Raw genomic sequence first — 19,095 nt, forward strand, 5'->3', positions numbered from 1 at the left:
AATATCCATCAAAGGAAGTGGTGGTGGGGGGCAGTGGGAGGTTGAAGGGCATTGAATGGACTTGTGTTGGATCCTAGACTTTTGGGCCCTGCCAGCCACAGCTGCTACTGAGCAAAAAGGGGACACTCATTAGACACACCAAGCTTCTGTTTTGTATGCAAAAAGTCCCAGGTTCAACCCCCAGTGTCTCCATGTAGGTCTGGGAGAGACCTTGTCTGAAACCCTGGGAAACTGCTGCCAGTCAATGTTGACAATACTAGACCAGTGGTCTCATCCTGAATAAGGCTCTTATTCAGAATCTTATTCAGAATCTTATTCTGAATATTCTGCTCTGGTCAGACCACACCTGGAGTACTGTGTCCAGTTCTGGGCACCACAATTCAAGAAGGACACTGACAAACTGGAACGTGTCCAAAGGAGGGCAACCAAAATGGTCAAAGGCCTGGAAACAATGCCTTATGAGGAACGGCTAAGGGAGCTGGGCATGTTTAGCCTGGAGAAGAGGAGGTTAAGGGGTGATATGATAGCCATGTTCAAATATATAAAAGGATGTCACATAGAGGAGGGAGAAAGGTTGTTTTCTGCTGCTCCAGAGAAGCGGACACGGAGCAATGGATCCAAACTACAAGAAAGAAGATTCCACCTAAACATTAGGAAGAACTTCCTGACAGTAAGGGCTGTTCGACAGTGGAATTTGCTGCCAAGGAGTGTGGTGGAGTCTCCTACTTTGGAGGTCTTTAAGCAGAGGCTTGACAACCATATGTCAGGAGTGCTCTGATGGTGTTTCCTGCTTGGCAGGGGGTTGGACTCGATGGCCCTTGTGGTCTCTTCCAACTCTATGATTCTATGATTCTAAGGCAGCTTCCTGTGTTCCTAAAGCTCCAATGATGCTTGTACAACCCTCTGCATTACCCCTTTTCCAGGACCACCTCCAGAGAGTAGCAGGGCTGAGCATTGGTTGGGACCCTGAGACCAGCAAAGGGCCACTCATGTCAGGTGACCACTTTCATTTCTATGTGCATTTTTTAAAAAACTGAGAAACTTTAATGCATTAATTCCTGAAGAAGTGGTTTTGATAATCTATGGATTTGTTAGTTCCAAGGCTCACCAAAACTACTTGCATCTAGCAGCCTTTGAACACCCCCCCAAATGGGGAGCATCTAATGGGGGGACACAAAAAAGAAGCTGTCTGAGATGAAGCTGAAGAGTATTGCACTTTTGATGATACGAGCTAATGGGTGCCTATGGCGAGTTCCTTGAGCTTTCTTTCCCCCACCTCCAACTTTCAGGCTACCAACGTGCCACAAATGCTTCATAGTGGCAGGCAAGCAAAACATGGTGTGGACCAGTGGCATTTGCAGACTTTTGGCCAGGTTGCACCCACCTATTCTGTCCACTCTCTCATCATGTAGCATTTGGGGGTCCCAGCAGGGGTCTGCTCACTTTGAGCCACTGTGTGTGCCAGGCACTTTCTGAATCAGGTAAATCCCCCCCCCCCCCGTTTCCCTAAACTCCTGCACCATCTCAATCAAAGGCCAGGCAGGGCTGTTTGGGAGTGACGAAAGGAGCAGATGGCCTGGACAGATGGGAGGAAGAGGCATCCTTGCTCTAAATTACACAAATAAACATTGATAGAGTGATTAAAATTACAGCCCCATTTCCAGTTCTGGGTGGAACCATAAAACCTTTAGGAAGATGTTGCTGGGCAGGGCTGGGGAGTCATCTCTCTAACAAGATTCCCAGAGAACGCTAAGCAACAAAGAAAAAACAACAACACACTGTTTGTCGTACTCCACTGATCTCTCGCGGTGTGTTTTGCCACACGGGCATCCTGGCCAGGAGCAGTGGGGGACTGCATTTGCATCTGATTAAGTGGACTCTAATCCATGAAAGCTTAATCCACAATAAATGTTAGTCTTTAAGGTGCTACAGACTCAAAGGGCAGCCCCTCTGGAATTTGCGTGACAGCAATGCCGCTGCTTAGCAAAGCAGAGAAAGCTTTAGGTTGGGTGCATCCTTTACCCCTTGCAGAGTTATGATTCCCAGCAACCCTTAGGGATCACAGGAACCAGAACTATTTGAGGGGGGAAATGTGTTTCTAATGTGCTTTAAAGATAATAGTGTGTACATAGTCTTAAAGAGCTCAAAGCACATTTCTTGTGTTTTTTCAGCAATCCTTAGAACAACAACCCTTAAGGTGAGCCAAGGTAGGTGATTACCCCCCTATTCCTAATGGAGGAACAGAGTCTGAGAGTTAGTAGCTTGGTGAATTAATGCTGGAAGAAGGACTTGAAGCAAGGACTTCCTAGTCTGGGCCAAACTAATATGCAGATTTTTTAAAAAAGGAAATTGCATCACCTGGATGGGGGTGATGTTATTCAGTATTGGAATTGCAGCTGGCAGGAGCAGGACATTTTACTCCTTCCTTCCCCTGCTGTGATCATGAGAAAAGTATCTCCCCTGAAGTTGGTATTTGTATTTGGAATGTGGGGCAGAAATAAAATGTCTCAGGCCAGCCTTCAGCTCAAGCAACAAGGGCAGAGTAAATCCCCATGTTAATATCAGGGACCCAGGATGCAACAGGCTCCAAGCAGAGAACCACCTTGCTTCTGTCAAGCATCTAAGCCAGCCAGACCATGATCAAGGACTGCTGTGTTTTGAAACTCTGGCTTCTATTTAAATTCCTAGCTTGTGAACACAAGAGGTTCAGAAAGGTTTGATGACATCAACCTGCTTAATCAACCTAAATTGCTCTCATCAATAGGTGTCACCTGCTTTGGGAATTAACCCACAACAATACATACACTGCAGTTGCATAGATACACAATTGCTTCCAAGAGATGGGGTGTCTTGTTCATCCTAGTCTGTGCCCTAATAAACTGCTGCTGGTCCTGCTGGTGGATACTATTTTCTAACCACAGTGGTTGTCTTTTCCAACAAGCCTGACCAACCAGCAATTCCTCAGTGCAACCTCTGATCCCCTGCATTAAGGACCTGCAAATACAAATAGACACAATGGTGGCAAATGGGGAAAAAACCACACACAAAATAATGTGCATTCTAAGAAGGACGCATTTTTTTTTTTTTTTACAAAAAGGTTCAAAACAGTTCTATTAAGGAACCGTTAGGGACAGAAAAAAGATTAACATTATCTTCATGGTGAATCACCTGAACATGAACAAAATGGAGTAACATTTATGATACTGAAGGTGCCTTATTGTTTTGATAGACTGCTTCTATGCAGATCAAAGACAAAGATTCCCTGGTTTGTGGGGGTCTCTGTGGCTCCCCTACTTCCAAAGCAGGTGATCACACCACCCCCCTGGATAATCATCTTCATAGCTATTTTAATCCTCTGCTGCATGAGTGACAGCAAAATGATTGACGCAGAGCGATTTGAAAGCATCCCATTTCCGATTCGAAAAACCGTTCCCTAAAACCATGCTAATCCCTTGGGTTGGCATGGATTTCAGGAGGGAGATGGGGCCTGCTGCCAGCAGTTTAGAAAACAGGGCACATGGTGCAGACCACATAGCCCTGGAGAAGAAGAGAAAGGCATCACACTTCATTATCCCTGGAAAGCAATTATGTGAACCCATTTGGTTTTGGAAGGCAGTCTAGGCACTAAAACCCATGGAGACAGAACCTTGTCCAAGGAGGGCAATATAGCAGAAAAGGAGAAGGTGTGGCCAGATCCTCTGTGTGCTTAATCAGAAACAAATCCCATAGACTTCAATTGCACAGTGATAGGAAACCTGTGACACTTCAGGTGTGGTTGGAGTCCAGCATCCATCAGCCATAGCCAGCATGGTCAATAGCCAGCAATGATGGGAGCTATAGTCTTAGAATGTTGTGGCGGGGAGGACAAGTTCACCATACCTGCCCTAGTAAGTGTGCCCAGGATTGCAGCCTTAGAGAAGGTACAAAAATACCTTCAAGATGTTGGATGGAAGGCCATCAGCTTCAGTGGAGGCTTTCCCATTAGGGTGAATGTACTAAGCATGGTTTGCCCTTCAGCAGCCTCCCCCCGCCACCTTGTTACTTACAACCAGTCCATGGGGTTCAAGCAAATACCTTCCTCTTCCTTTGTCTCAGGGCTGCTTCTTGCAGAACTCAGCAGGGAGGAGGATGGTGACCAAGCCAAAATGAGTTGGCTCTGCCTTTCATTGGGTTTAAGCACCACCTACTGTTGGGATCCCTGCTTCCCACCCTTCCAGTCCCAATGGGCACCAGCCACCAGCTTCTTGCTTTGCTCATGAGCAACTGTCTGTTGTAAGTAGAAGGCTTGGGCAAGCTGGACTGGATGTTAATCTTGTCTAACAAACATTGTTAGATTAATGATCCAGAAAGCACATTTGTAGCATCTTCCTTACGAAGAAAAACTTTTTCATTTAGGAAAAGGATGATGAATGTGGATGGGTGCACCATAGTGGCCAATTACATTCATGAAGGCAGTGGATTTTAGGAGCAGACTAAGATGAGATGCTGGAGACAGTGAATGCAGATCGGTGATCAGAATTCTGATGTCTAGTCTATTTTAGTCATTCAAACAAAAGCAGAAATGCCCGCTCTCGCTCTCTCTCTCAGCTCCAGAACTCATCCAAACAAATGGGTGGCCAGCAAGTTTAGGATGCTCAAAAGCAAGGAAGGGCCTCTTCATGCAGCACACCAATTAATACTTGGGACTCCTTGTTACAGGATGTTGCAATGACCACTAACCTGTCATTTTAATTAGTTTAATTAAAAGAGGTTAGAACCACATTCACTTTTCTCAGTCTTGCCCAATTAGCTGCACTGGACAAAAACTCCTCTTCTGTACAGTGATAAAAAGCACAGGAGCACCTACTCTTTGCAACTGGAAGGAACACAGGAACACGGGGAGTTGCCTTGGATTTGTTGCATGCCACCCCGATCTCCAAGTGGTATGAGATTCCAGGGGTTCCAAACACTTTGTGGTTCCTTTTGGAAATGAGGCACAGCAGAGACTGTGGTGTCTTTATGATACAGTAGTACCTCGGGTTAAATACTTAATTCATTCCGGAGGTCCGTTCTTAACCTGAAACTTAACCTGAAGCACCACTTTAGCAAATGGGGCCTCCTGCTGCTGCCACGCCGCTGGAGCACGATTTCTGTTCTCATCCTGAAGCAAAGTTCTTAACCCGAGGTACTATTTCTGGGTTAGCAGAGTCTGTAACCTGAAGCGTATGTAACCTGAAGCATATGTAACCCGAGGTACCACTGTATATGGTTTGTTTTTACACACACATATAGCCTGAGCCTACGATGGGGGAGCTCACAGCATTAACAGCTCAAACAAGTCTTGTTTCTCCCGTAAGTACAGCCTTTGATTCAAACAGAAATCAACTATTGCCTTGTTTCTATTGCTTCCCTGTTTGCTGCTTTGATTCTGGCCCACCTGACTGCAAATCAGCTCTAAACTCTGGCTTTGTCCTTCTAACTAGCTGGAAGCTCCCACCCATTTGCCATCTCACACAGAGCCCCTTTCCTTTGTTTACCTGAATGACCCATCACCCAGGTGATCGCCTCAACACAGGAAGCTAGCCTGGCTTATATTTTAGCACTTGCTGGATCCAGGGGGTTAGAAGGATCTCACATGCAGCCTACTTCCTCCTCCCCAAACTCATAACATATGGAGTCAGATCATTAGTCCATCCAGCATTGCCAATGCTGACTGGCAGCGGATCTCCAGGGATTCAGGTCAAAGTCCCTCCCAACCCTATGTGGAGATGCTGGGGACCAAACCAGGAAACTTCTGCTTGCAAGGCCGATGCCCTGCCACAGAGCTATGGGCCTTCCCCTCCTAGCTCCCCACACTAAGCCACAGTCTCAGTGACAGAGCATCTCCTTTCCACACAACAGAAAGTCCCATGTCCAATCCCTGACTGCATCTCCAAGTGGAGCTGGGAAAGAAAGACCCCAGCCTGAAACGCTGGAGACCCTCTGCCACTCATTGTAGTCAATATTGAACTAGATGGACCAATGGCTTGACTCGGTATGGTTGCCAACTTATTAACGGGCCTTTCTAGCTGTGCTTTGATCTGTGGGGTGTGGGTCCTTTTTGTGCTCGCCAGTTTGCAACCCTAGATCTGTCTTTTGATTTTTTTTCTCAGTTGAGGCTTACATTATCCAGAACGGAATAAGTGTGTTGTCTCATCTCTCCTCCCACTGAGTTGACCAAGACCTATTCCCTAACGCCACAAGGCCACCAGCCCCCAACAGACTCCCCACCCTCCCCAGTCCCCATTTGTCCTTCTGTGCAGTTGCTGCCAGAATTCTGCCTGCTCTGCAGTTTTCTTCCTGTCTGCCTCTCAAGGGAACAAGAGTCTCCTCCTGGTTTCTTGTGCTCAAAGATTCCCAGGGGCAGACAAGAACCCTCCCAGGACCCTGCTGGCAGATGCTGTGGCAGCCTTTCCTCCCTCCCTCCCTCCCTCCCTCCCTCCCTCCCTCCCTCCATTTCTGGAGGGAAATCTGCAGGTATTCCCTCAAGTTGCCATGGCAGCTGGAGAAGAATTTCTCCGACTCAAGAGTGCCGACCTTGCCACAGATTTTGCACGCGAGTCACAGATTTTGCACGGCAAGGAGAATTTCCAAGAGTGCCAACCTTGAGCAGTGTTTGCTGCTGGAAAACCCCTTCTTAGACAGAAGAGCCTAGCAAGTTCTCCATTTGCCTTATTTTTTGGTGGAAAGAGCACAGGGCAATTGGGAAACATTTGCTTTAGCAGAAATAAATACAGGAAGAACCTGAGTGAAAGTAAGCAGCTTTCATAGCCCCAGCAAGCTGGAGAACTGCTATTCCTACATAGCCTGGCATCAGTAACCCAAACTCTAATGACCCTTCTCCAGTCTGGACTGCAGCAATGCACTGGGTATGGGGCTGCCTGAAGGCTGTAGCAGGATGTTGCCTGGGCAGGGAAGAGAGATCAGATTGCAAAGATCTTGAGAACACTGCGCTGGCTGCTAGTTAACCAATGGGACCAATCCAAGGCATTACTACTGGTGTACAATATCCCGCACAACTGAGAATGCAAGACGTGCCTCTCTTGCAATGATGATGGGAGTCTGGGGAAAAGGTTGAAGGAGGTGATAAAAGTGACATAAACAAGTTGTATGGAAGCCACCTTCAGATATCTTGAAGGGCAGATGGTGGAGCAAATGCTCCATCTGTATTGCTCTAGTGCAGCCTCCGCCACCCTGGTGCCCTCTGGACTACAACTCCCATCAGCCATTGCTCCAGATGGTAGGACCTGGACAAGAAAACACATTTAGATTAAACATTAGGAAGAATGTTCCAACAGTATGTGCTGTTTGACCTTGGAACAGATTTGCGTGAGAAGGCAGTAGTTGTTAAAGGATTTTAAGCAGAGACTGGGATGTAACAATGGGCCCCCTGCCCTAAGCCATGGGTTGGAACAGATGAACTTTGGGGTCCCTTTCAGCTCTACAGTTCACAGTGATTTAATGGGCATTGATCGGCAATCACTGTTAAGTGAAGAAGCACACACACTGTTATTTCAAAGGAGTGCTCATATTGTGCACACCCACAATGATTGCTCAGGTGAAATTAGCTGCCACCCCCTCCCCACAGCAGCAGTGTCACCTCCAGTGGTGTGGGCAAAGCACAGAGGGATAAGTATAGAGGGAAGGGGTGAAACAACCCCAACAGTGTCTGAAGCCAACTGCAATTTTGCTTGTAGCTTCCAGAGGAAGAGCAATGATTGATTAGCACTAGCAGCAGTCCATCTGGAAGCAGCCTTAATTGATTAATCAGTGCAGCCAATTTTAATTGGTGGCATGGAGAATTCAGGGACCATGGCGGCTTATTCACAGGCTATTTTGGTGATTGAGTGTTCTTACGGCAATGCCCTGTCACGGCCGTTTATGAAATTGTTATCTCACGCTTGCTTCCATATTTTGACATTTATTTATTTCATTCTTACCCTGCCTTTTCTCCAAGGAGTTCCAGGCTGTGTACACAGCTCTCCCCGTCATTTTATCTTCACAACAACCCTGCAAGGGTTAGGTGGGGGAGAATAACTAGTCTATTCACCGTGCCGGCTCAACCGAGATTTTGCCAGTGTGCAGATGTATTCAGATCTGATAAATGATTACAAAAGTAGCACAGAACTGGCAAGCTGGCAGCATAATGACCTGGCAGAGTGGGAGTTAGCAGCCTGCAAAGGCTATCCAAGCGGGTGAGGCACACAAAGTACTACTGAGATCTCAAGAGACAAATCTGGATCAATGCACCTTCCAAAAGAGAGCGAACTTGTTCCTTCAAAGTTGTGCAACCTCTCCAGAAAAGATGGTGACCCTGGACAGAAGCATGACCAACAGTACCTTAGTTTTGTCAGGAATGAGATTCAGTTGAGTGGCCCACATGCAGGCCATTACTGGTCCCAAGCGCCAGTTCAGCACATCTGCTGGCTCACCTAAATGAGATGCAAAGAAGAAGAAAAAGGGCTTAGTCCTGTGATGATACTCAGTTCCCAGACCATGGCTGACCTCACTCTGGTTTCATGTAAATATGGTGAGTAAGGATGGCTCCCAGGTGACCAGGTGTGGGCTTTTAGTAATCTGTAAGAGTTGGATTGCATTTCTCCCCTTTGCGGTGAGAACAGGCTAGGTCTGTTCCCCCAGTCCCCTAGGCTGGATCTGTGTCAGGAAGCAGGCTAGTGACTTTGATGGACTTATTTCCAGGCCTTGTTGTCCTCTAGCAATCACCTTAGTGGGACTCTCTCCAAAAGGAAGGGGGGAAACCCCTTCAGCGTCACAAAAACAGGGAGTGCAAAGCATATCCTTTTTTTCTGCCAGGGGGAAAATTATGCCAAATATCCTGAGGGACTGTCTGGCTGGGCTGCTGGCTTTATCCCCAGGGCCTGCTTGTAATCATCTCCAATATTTCCCTATCACCCACAACATACATCTCTAACTCCTGTCCTGGTGCTGCACTCGACCCTACAAAATCGAAAGGGACAGTCAAGGTAAATCGGGCTGTGGAGCCAGGAATCTGGAGCATTTGTGGGGGAGGAGAGAGAGAGAGAGAGAAATGGGAAAGCAGGGGATTAATTGCAAATGCCCAGATAATGAGGATCTCTGCTCAAAAGCCCATTCGTATAATTTAAACCTCTAACGAGGTTTCCTGGAATACAAAGCCTTTTGTGATGTCTCTGCTCTCATCTGAAATGGAAGCTGTACTCTGGCTAAATCTAGACTTAAGGCGGTTTCGGTTGTGGGAGGCGGGGGATTCATTTCATAATGGACAATGCACACACACACACACACACACACACACACACACACACACGAGCATGCACCCCTCTCTACTTCTGTGGGCATGGTATCTGTGCTCCAAGCTCAGCAATGGTCAAGGTCAGAACGGGCTCAGAGATGGGAGAGGGGGGAGAGGAGAGGGCAATGTCAAAGCAGGGCAGCTGCTGAAGAAAAAGGGACCCTCCTCTTTTGTATGCGCACTGGAGAAGAAGGATGGTAACAAAGGCATTTACTGTGTGCCAGAAAGATGGTTTTAAGGTTTTTCTCTCAGGGGACCCAGAGCAACCTCCATCAAATAACATGGCTAAACTATAGGCAAGTAAGAACCACAACACAGTTTTTTCTCCACTCCTGAAGACTGTCTTCCCCAAGTGCTGGGAGTTGTAGTCCAAAACCTCTGGAGACCCCCTCACCTGGAGAAGACCACTGCAGAAAGATCATGCCTCTTCAGGCTTGAAAGCCTTGGAACTGGTCCATAAGCCTTGTGCCAATGCTGTTCTTCAGGTCCCTGGAGGGCACCAGTTTTCCTTCCTTCTCTCTCACAATCTTCCCTGCTTTGCTCTCCAGGACCTAGATAATACACCCACCAACCCAAGCCTGAGCATTTCATTGCTACATAGCAAGGGGGCATCTCTGAAGAGTGGGGAAAGTTTATAGTTCTGGGAAGGATTTCTTTCTTTTTTATGACCTCCCCTAGCCCATATCTCCACATACAAGCCAGTCTCCTCCCCATCCATCTTAGCACTGGCCTGCTCGGAGGCAGGACACCTGTTTTATATGCAAACGGTCTCAGGTTCAATCTCCAGCATCACCTAAAACCTCAGAGGGTTCCTGCTAGCCATCATCAACAACACTGAGCTAGATGGGCCCTCCTAAGGCAGCTAATAACATTGCCTGCCTTGCAGGGATGTTGCGAGGATGACTAAGATATGTGCCTGGCTGGCATGTCATGCTAAGCCAGACCATGGCTCTCCTAGACAAACCATGAGCAGCAAACGAAGAGCAAGCCATGGCTAAATAGCTCCGTATGGTGCAGCCGCATAACAACCAAGCAGGAGCAACAAGGTCAGAATCTTTTCCCTGGGAGCCTGCAGGCTCACACATTGGCACTAAGCAGCTATGGTTTGGCTTAGCATCACTCGAACCAGGTCGGCGTATGCAAAATACTGAGGAGAAATCAATACAAGACATGCCTTTCAGAAGAAAGGTTACATTTCTTTAAGCGAGAGCTATCTGATGGAAGCCGGGTTCAAAACTTGAGGTGGGAAGCTAGGTGGAAATCCAAGTCTTCATGATATGAAGACTCTAAAAACCCACTTTGAACATTCAGAAATCCTCTCGTGCTGTGCAAATCCAGGTCACAGAATCGCAATATCAAGAGTTCCTTATGGAGAAGGCATTACCATTAAACCCGTTTAATTCTGTAAGTGTAGGTAGTCTTCATTTTCACTAGCACCGATGCCTTCAGTGCGTTGCTATGAACATTTCTGATACATTCTGGCACTCCACCCTAAATATGCATTTGCGAGGCCAGCAGGCTGAAGCACCAGGCGTGACTTTGCACATGAGCTCTCTGAATGGGAAGGAAATGTGAATCTGAACATTGCATTTGAGGAATCTGTTCCACTGTTTTCTTCTGAACAGCACATTCCTTCTACGCTACCCCAGAGAACAGGCGGCGGCTGGGGGGGGGGGAGGGAGGGAGCCCAATCTAACCAAAACCAGAGAGAAAAACGACAAGAGAAAATTAATTCTCGGAGGAGATGACAGGAACCCTCCAACCATTCCAGCACCTTGTCCTCTGAGAGCGGATTCAGACAATCATGTTTTATTCATTCTCACTGGCAACGGAGGAGGTGTGTGGAGCTGCTACTCTGGTATTAGGCTTCAGGACAGGCTGTCCTCAGGATTTCCACCAGGAGGTGGTGGGGGGATGAATAAACATTTGAGTCCCAATGAAAAATGGAGCGCTGACAATGAATGCAGCACCCGTGGGTTACACCAAGCAGAAGGCAGGCGTGGGAGGTGAGCTTGGAGGCATCTGGCTGCTAGCTGGTCTCTGTTCTGGAAAGGCAGGAGAGCTTTTGGTTATATGGAGCAGATCCTCAAGGCTTCTTTTAGATGCAGAGAAAGAGGCAATAGGCCCCCTTCCCAATTTCTAAGCCAGGCCCTGCTCCTGAGGCTGCCAGGGCACACTGATCTGCAGGTTTTCCCAGGGAGAGCTTTTCACAGGCACAGGATTGTATCTTGATACGTAATTGCGTATCAAGCTGCTGTCAAAGGCATAGGAACAGAGGCTTGCTGAAAAGTTGGCAACCCTCTCTGCCCTTTAGTTCCCTGTGTGGTGTTATTCACATATTAAAATGATGATTGCAGTTTCCAGTTCAATTCCTGTGGGGCCACAATAGCTGTCTTCATGGTTTAAGAAGAAGTCCTCAAAGATAAATGAAAGCTCTGCCCTGTAGCGATGTAAATGCACATCCAATTATTTGCGGCTTTAAGCAAAAGGATTAGCTATGTATTGCAGAGGAGAGGTCAGCTAGTGACTATCAGCTAAGTGGAGCATCCTTGTTTCAAGCCAGTCTACCTGTGACCACCAGATGCTGAGAAATCAAGGGATGGCTATCATCAACTTGCCTTGCCCCAGACCCTGAAGCTGTATGACCGCCCCCTGCAAAATCTGTTTGACCAGGAAGAACAATAATTAGCAAATAAGCAGGCGTACTGTGAGCTGCAATGGCACGGCTGTGCTGCCTTCAAGCCTGTGAAAGGGGCTGTTTGTGCACATCCACAGCCTCCTACTCTTCCATGTCATGCCTCAACTTGGAAGCTCTCGGGAAGGAAGATGACATATAAGCACAGCCACTGAATCCCAACTTCTCTGAAACTGAGCAAGAAACTCTTCTTCTCCTCTCCTGTCTTCTAGGCAAACCATGATGGAGTCATTTGGGGCTCCCCGCTTTTGTTCTCCTTCTGCAAGTCCTGCCCCCCCCACTGTCGAAACTGGGTTGATTAAAGTAGATGATTTACATTCATAAGTAAGTCTGATAGCTCTACAGTTTACCCTGAAACCCAGAGGGTAAAGGAAGAACCAATACCAATCTCTCACATATGGATATTTATTTACCCTCTACCTTTCTTATATTCTACCCACCAAACATGCATTTAAAGCTCCTCTAATATACTCAGTATGCATCAGACTCTCAGTCCTGGTAATAGCAGTCAATGTTTTCCTTTTTTTAAGGGAAATTCCCTTATTTCAAATAGGATTCCTCACAAGAAAAGGGAAAAGTTGACAGCTATCCTGGCTTGTTTCATTTCTGTTTCCTATTTTGGTTTTTGGAGTAAGGCAGAGTGAAGCAAGCAGGAGCGCTGGGCGAATGCCTGTCAATTTTGGTTCCTTTCATTTTCTCTGTATTTCAACACCAGCTTGTGATTTTTATTTTTTTTAAGTTCTCATGAAAATTAATGAACATTTTAGTGTGGGCTTCTCCCAATGTACACATTTTTACAAAGCCATTTCTCCTAACAAGATATTAGTTTGCTTGTTTTTATTTACTACATTTATATAGCACCACCCAAGGATCTCAAGGTGGTATAAATGGTTATCCTCCAACCCATTTCATCCTCACAAGAACCCTGTGAGGAAGGTTAGGCTAAGAGATGGCGACTGGCCCCGGATCACCCAGTGAGCTTCATGCCTGATTGGGGATTCGAACCTTGGTCTCCCAGGTCCCAGTCCAACACTAACCATTACGCCACACATCGAAGATACACTTTTGTATGTTATCTTCACTATTATAGGAACTTTTCTTTTGCACCTCACTCCAGTAGATGCATTTCTGTACAGATGACTTGGCTGGAGAAGTGCGTGGCAAAACAAGGGTCACATATGACAAAGTGTGAATTATTTAGGTGCGGCTTTAAATGTGAACTGAAATGAATTCCATCACCATCTCTAGGCAGCAGTAACACTGGGAAGGAGAAAGAGGGATATGTCCAGTGAGCAGGTTCCTATATTCAACACATGCAGACTGCCATTCTGTAGCCACTCACTTCAGAGTAAGCCCCATTCAACTCAATGGACCACAATTCTGAGTAGACATACACTGTTGCCAACCTGACAAATGGCCCTGGGTGCAGCTCCACTATACAGTGGTACCTCGGGTTAATAACTTAATTCATTCCGGAAGTATGTTCTTAACCTGAAACTGCTCTTAACCTGAGGTACCACTTTAGCTAATGGGGCCTCCCGCTGCTGCCACGCTGCCGTCGCACGATTTCTGTTTTCATCCTGAAGCAAAGTTCTTAACCCGAGGTACTATTTCTGGGTTAGCATTAGCATCTGTAACCCGAGGTACCACTGTAATAGAACCAATAAGAAAGACCCTGTATGGGAATGACTTAAAGACTTTTGTTCTGTGGGGTGGGATGGGGGGTGAGAAAATACTAGGCCTTTAAACAACGGTCAAAACCAACTCTTTCCCTCAAATAACTCTGGGTAGTGTATTTTACCTCCCACAGAATTACATTGCCCAGCAGCCCTTAGCAAACTACAGTGCCCAGAAATCTTTGAGGGAAGAAATGTGCTTTGAAGGTGCTTTACAGGTATACAAGCACATTTGGCTCCCTTTCTTGACCTCACCTTATCTGATTTGCTCTCACCAATCCCCTTCAGCTGGAGATTTCAGAGGATGTCAAGCTCTGTATATTATCTCCCCCTCCCCCACCGGCCCCGGGGGAATCACAGCCTGCTGTTCTGTGTAAGATGCAAAAACTCGAAGGGGTTTCCTGGTTTTGCAAGATGAACAGGAACAAGGTATCCATGGCAACAGGATCCACTTTGGAAGGATGAGCTTTCTTTTATATAGAGCTCTTTCAGATGGCCAACCTTGAAGGAAGACCACCGATTTCTACTGACCCTGTACCTGGGCACACAGAAATCAAATCGGTGAAGCTCCCCACTGCACGCACGCACGCCACCATGCCAGAGAATAACTTCACCTCCTAAATTTCTGCACTCAGAAGGCTCCTAAAGGCACAATCCCTTAAAGCAGGGATATCTCTGGACCTCCCCGGCCGACGAGCATCGTTTGAAAGGTTGGAAGGCTGCCACGCCCTTCTTTGCTGTGATCATGGAGCTCCCCCTTCTGGCTGCCTGGGCAATAGCCCGGGAGTTTGCGTTGCCTGGCTTATCAGTTTCAGAGCGGTGGGAATGGGGGAACCGTCTCCGGATAAATTAATGAAATCTACACATAAACGAAGAGAGCTAAGAAGAAGAAGAAGAAGAAGAAGAAGAAGAAGAAGAAGAAGAAGAAGAAGAAGAAGAAGAAATGTGATTTGCTTTCAAATTATGCAAGATCTTCCCTCTTTCTCTCTGTGGAGAGAGCAGAGATACAACTCCTAACCTAAACTGGTGGGGTTTTTTAATGCACAGTAAAAAGTAAATGGACCCCTGACCATTAGGTCCAGTCGTGACCGACTCTGGGGTTGTGGCACTCATCTCACTTTATTGGCCGAGGGAGCCGGCGTACAGCTTCCAGGTCATGTGGCCAGCATGACTAAGCCACTTCTGGTGAACAAGAGCAGCGCACAGAAACGCTGTTTACCTTCCTGCCGGAGCAGTACCTATTTATCTACTTGCACTTTGACGTGCTTTCGAACTGCTAGGTTGGCAGGAGCAGGGACTGAGCAACAGGAGCTCACCCCGTCGCGGGGATTCAAACTGCTGACCTTCTGATTGGCAAGTCCTAGGCTCTGTGGATTAACCCACAGCGCCACCCATGTCCCTTATGCACAGTACTAGGGTTTATGCACAGTACTAGGGCTAATAATAACCTGCTCAACTGGGGCATCCATCAAAACGTTTTTAAGCATTGCCTCTGGGCCCTTGGTGTCATCTCATACCTTGAAGAGAGCCAGGTTGCTCCAGTGCCAGCTTCAAGGGAGGGCGTCTCAACATGGTTGTTTCTAATGAGCCCAATATCTGCCCCCAAAAAACTTTTTAAAAAGTATTTTTTTATTGAACTTGATTCTTGCAACCCAAGTAACAAAATGGAATTTCATGAGCCAAACTCATAAAACACTGAACCGATAACTGTGCAGTATTTTTTTCTGCTGCTGTTCCCACTGGGGCAGCAATGCCACCCAGCTCTCTCCTCCCTGAAGACCTCACCCCCCCCCGGCATGACATTTTAGCAGAGGGCAATGTCTAAATGGGAATAAAGCTTGGCTGGTCCTGCCTGCATCTGCCCCCCTCTTGATTGATCGAAAATGCCAGGCTCCAGCTGCAGCTCTGTGAGACCTATAGATCCATTGGCTTTATTTCATAGAGCGGGGTAGAAATAATCTTAAATATAATACGTATTATAATTATTATCTATAAGCTAGGGCAGTGCATTTTAAGTCTATTAAGATGGTGGGCAGCCATTGGGGGCAGGAGCCAAGCGTTACCCATTCGAAAGTGGCTCTGCCACCATCTGGCAATGGCTGGAAGAGCCATCTAGGGGCCTGGCAGGGAGGGCTGGGAGGGTGAGGCAACCAGATGAGGCCAGTGAAGGGCCCTTCTGACCCTCTGGGACCCTTTGCTGTTGCCAGACCTGATGAGTGCTGCTGCCAGGCCTAGTTGGCCCCTGTGAAATAAAAAAGGACGCCAAATTGTTTGCTCCAGGAAAGACCTTAGGTGGGCTGTTGAGTAAACTGTACAGAAGCATTCTGGACTGAGCTAGGAAAAATCCAGCACTTAACAGGAAAAAGAGTGAGAAAGAGCTGAAACTTGAGCCCAGCTCTGACAAAACTGTACCTAAGGTCAAGTTTTGTAACGAATGCTTTTACAAGGCCTTGTTTAGATGGCACCTCACTCAGTGGCGTAGCGTGGGTTGTCAGCACCCGGGGCAAGGCAAGTAATTTGCGCCCCCTAACCCGTGGATTTGCGCCCCCTAACCCTAACCCCCAGATGTTGCGCCCGGTGCGGCCAGCCCCCCCTGCACCCCCCACGCTATGCCACTGACCTCACTCCATTTAGGCTGGATATTTATTTATTTATAGCATTTATGGCCTGCCTTCCCAGCTCACAATAAGATGCTCAAAGCAGTGAGGCACAATGTAATTGAAGAGCAATCATGTAATGAGGTAAAAACCACACACCAAACCAAGCCAAACCACACAGTGGATAACCAGCAGCACATTGAAGCCTCCTGGAACATAAACCTGCCATGGCCTGATGCCTTGCAGATGTTTTGGACTAACTCCCACCAGCCCCAGCCAACATGGCTATCTGGAGGACACCAGATGTGGGGTGGGGAAGGCTGGTCTGGCATCCAAAGTCCATGAAAGATGGGGAATGGTCCTTCAAGTGCCCTGGTCTCTTACCCTAATGGCAATAAGCTCTAATGGCAATGATCAGTGCTTTTAATTGGACTTGGAAGAAGCTGGAGGCCAGTGGTGGAGGAGGAGGATGAACAATTGTAGTTGTAGCAGCTTCCGCAAAGCTCCTGGCGGAATTATATGCTACATTTTGGGCTAGCTGAAGAGTCTAAACTCAGCAGCTGATCTGAAAGAAATCAGGAAGAGATAAGGCCATTGACCCAAGAGAAAAACAGTGTCAGTCAGGTAGTAGAAATGAGAAAGCTGCAAATGCCAACATCCATATTAGGGAAAAAGCTTTCTTAGGCCAACCGAAATGTCAGAAAATAGGGTGCAAACTTTTGAGATTCTCCAGAACTCTTTATCAAGGTTAATGGTAAATAAAGCAAGGGGTGAGGGGGTAGTAGGCTGCCAAAAAAGACATAAAGGAATATGGCAGGAAGAAAGGAAGGAAGGAGAAGAGGAAGAGGAAGAGGAAGAGGAAGAGGAAGAAGAAGAAGAAGAAGAAGAAGAAGAAGAAGAATTTGCACTTGATATCCCACCTTTCACTCCCCTTAAGGAGTCTCAAAGCGGCTAACATTCTCCTTTCCCTTCCTCCCCCACAACAAACACTTGGTGAGGTGAGTGAGGCTGCGAGACTTCAGAGAAGTGTGACTAGCCCAAGGTCACCCAGCAGCTGCATGTGGAGGAGCGGAGACGTGAACCCGGTTCCCCAGATTACGAGACTACCGCTCTTAACCACTATACCATGCTGGCAGGAAGGAAGGAAGGGAGGGAGGGAGGGAGGGTTCTAGTGGCACCATCACTTCGTTCTTCTGTTTCTTGATACTGAATTAATCATTGGTGACCAGGTTGTCATTATTTTCGGATGGGATTCCATCACCGGCCACTGGCAAATTCAGGCTGCACAATTATTGCTGATCAGGAGGTCCAGGACAACAAACCCACTTTCCCGAAAGACCAGACTTCTTGTAATAAGAAAAGTGATGGAGGAGTGAACTGGAAAGTGTGGAATAGCCCTTGCTTTGATCCCACATCATCTAATCTACCTGCAAACAAGGAGGATAGAGTTATCAGGCTGTCTGGGAGTGCCCCAAGTTACCTTGCCCCCGAGGGTGCAGTCTCATGAGGAAGCAGCAGGTGGCAGTAAATCCCCATGGTTCATGCCTTCCTTGCATAATGGTTGCAGGGGCTGGACTTTCCTCACTCACCTTCCGGCCAGGTAAACCAGCTGGCAGAGGGCTGCCATATTTCAGGCTTACAAATACCTGATTATTACTATCCACCTGATTGCGGCTATCCACACCCTCACATACAGTCTGATCCCCAAATTAAATTCTGTTGCAATACAGAAATCTTACACAATACATCTTACGCTTATTCAAGACACGTGTTCATAGCTTTATGTGCATTGCCGGGGGGAGGGGGGGGAACCACACTCCAGAGAGAAATAAGAAAATAGCAAACACATATGAAACGTGGGTGAGAGATCAGGAATTCCTGCAGCTTCATGAGAGTGTTTGGGTGTGGAAGAGGCATTTGGAGAGGGGTTGTGGGGTTTTTTTTGGAGAGCCAATGAAGGGGTTTGGAGTGTTGGAAGTGGTGGTTGGCTGAGCTTCAGACTGGAGAATGGCCCCAAAACACAAGGCATCCTCACCAGCTGCTGCTAAGAAACCAAAGAGGGTGCTTGCAGAGGGTACTTGCCATGCGGGAAGAAAAATGGCTGTGCTGGACTGCTTGAGGGATGCATGTCTGTATGTGCTGTGGCATGCAGACATGGCAGGAATGTGCCCAGCATCCGTGCCATGAAGGTGCATGAGAAGGAGATGCGTCAAGCTGTGGCAGCATGTACACCATTGACTGCAACGGTGGCCAGCCAAGTGCAGGACAAGGCTTTGGTGAAGGTACTGACTGGAAGACATGAGCCAGTGGATGGCAGCATCTTTTGCCAAAAGGCTCTGAGCTTCTATGACCACTTCACATCTCTCACCACAGATGGCGACCAGCCTGCCAAGGAATTCAAAGCCAGACCCAGTTGGCTTAATGGCTTTAAGATCTGTTTCAAACTTTAGAATGTCCAAATGACTGGAGAAGCTGCGTCTGCAAACAAGAGGCTACAAAAACATCAAGGATGTCCAGAGCACATCTTCAGTGAAGACAGGGCTGCATTCTGGATTCAATGCAGGGCTCTTCTGGATGAAAATGCCTGAGCAAACTTACCTTGCCAAAGCTGAAAAGCAAGCTCCTGGCTTCTAAACTGCAAAGGACTCAGTGACTATGCCATGGATGTAGCCAGGATTTTTGTTGGGGGGGGCAGGCCTTTTGTTAGGGGGGCAGAACCTCAGTTAGCTATGTATTTTTCTGTATTTTTATTTATTTAGGGGGCAGCTGCCCAACCCCCCTGGCTATGCCCATGGACTGTGCTGCTCTATGGCACTG

The sequence above is a fragment of the Podarcis vaucheri genome (genome assembly GCF_965113315.1).
Source record: "Podarcis vaucheri genome assembly, chromosome: 7".
Lineage (NCBI taxonomy): Eukaryota > Metazoa > Chordata > Lepidosauria > Squamata > Lacertidae > Podarcis > Podarcis vaucheri.